At 37.8% G+C, this 1,364-nt stretch overlaps 1 non-coding gene across 1 annotated transcript; it reads right to left on the bottom strand.

Moving 5' to 3' along the window:
- Positions 1–295: 295 nt before the first annotated feature.
- On the bottom strand, positions 296–417 carry LOC127218498 (small nucleolar RNA SNORA26). Its single transcript, XR_007834197.1, has one exon. It is a non-coding gene; the product is annotated as a small nucleolar RNA SNORA26 (small nucleolar RNA).
- Between the last annotated feature and the right edge of the window lie 947 nt (positions 418–1,364).

Raw genomic sequence — 1,364 nt, 5'->3', positions numbered from 1 at the left:
AATTAATGCAATTTGAGCCCAAAAAGAAAATGGCTCTTTCAAAAACAACCATAGAAATGATGGGCTTGACTCGTTCCAGGCATCAACATACACCATCTAGAAACTCCACAGCTGTCTGACAAAATGAACAACAAATCCTTAGATAATTACTATCTATAAAACCTGTTTTATGCTAGTACATGACAAGGACCTTTTACAAGCTGCTATCTACAGCTTATTAACTTCTACCAAAAAAAAAATGCATGCAATAGTATCCACTTTTTGTTATTCCCTGTATCTTTATTTTCCTTTTTACATCTGTGACTCCAGAAAGGATCCAAAGTGTAGGTGCACAGCCTCTGCTCTGGGTTTCATGGAGAGTTCCTTTAACCTTGTGTTTTAGATCCTTAAGGTACAGTACTGGCCTTACAAGGGCTCAGAAAAGGGTTAAAAGTATTTTATCCTGGTCCTGTCTCTCTCTTTCTCACCTGATTCACATACACAAAAGTGTGATATCATGTTGCAATGCAATGATAACAACGATTTGCCTCTAGGATCACCAGAACAGATATTCAGGCATGGCAAATATTTCCATTATCTCCCTCCAAAGACTATGAATGTATAAACAAGCCCTCCACATACCCTCTAAAATATTCTTCCACACCTCACAGAGTAATGCCTGCAGTTAATTGCATATATTAACTCTTCCTGAATCTACCTTCCCTCAGTGGGTTATTCTAGTCTTTATCACCAGGCCCCAATACTAACTGATCATAAACAAGTAGATTGAATCCTCTGATAGCAGATAAAAAAGGCTAAGACTAAAATTGTTACTAGAAACAAAGATGAGATGGAAAAGGCTAGCTCAGTCTTTGAGATGTAGGATTTTATGCAAGAGAACCACAAAATGAAGTAAATCTGTTGAAGTAAGGATAAAACAAACCGTTCATCAAAAGTAGATAGTTACTTTTAGATCTCACTTTCAGTGAGTCAGCATGAAAAGAGAACGAGGTAAAATCACTACAAATAAGTTAGACTATCATACTAGCAAAATACTATGCAATAATAGCAGAAAATACATTCACTCTCAAATGTACATGGATGATTCTTCAGAAAAAATCCAGGCACTATGCTAAAACACACCTCAATATTTTCTTTGTTTGTTTTTTGTTTTGTTTCTTTAAATAATCAAATCACAGGGCCAAGCCCAGAGAAATGGCTCAGCAGCTGAAAACATTTACTGCTCTTGCAGAGGAGCAGACTTCAGTTCCCAGAATCCATGTCAAGAAATCCCTAAGTGCCTGCCCATGACTCCAGCTCTGTGAGATCTGATGCCTTCTTGCTGCTTCCTTGGGCAGCTGAAGCTACAAGCACATACACACGCA

The sequence above is a fragment of the Phodopus roborovskii genome, unplaced genomic scaffold (assembly GCF_943737965.1).
Source record: "Phodopus roborovskii unplaced genomic scaffold, PHOROB, whole genome shotgun sequence".
NCBI lineage: Eukaryota > Metazoa > Chordata > Mammalia > Rodentia > Cricetidae > Phodopus > Phodopus roborovskii.
This window is presented reverse-complemented; position numbering and strand designations above follow the sequence as displayed.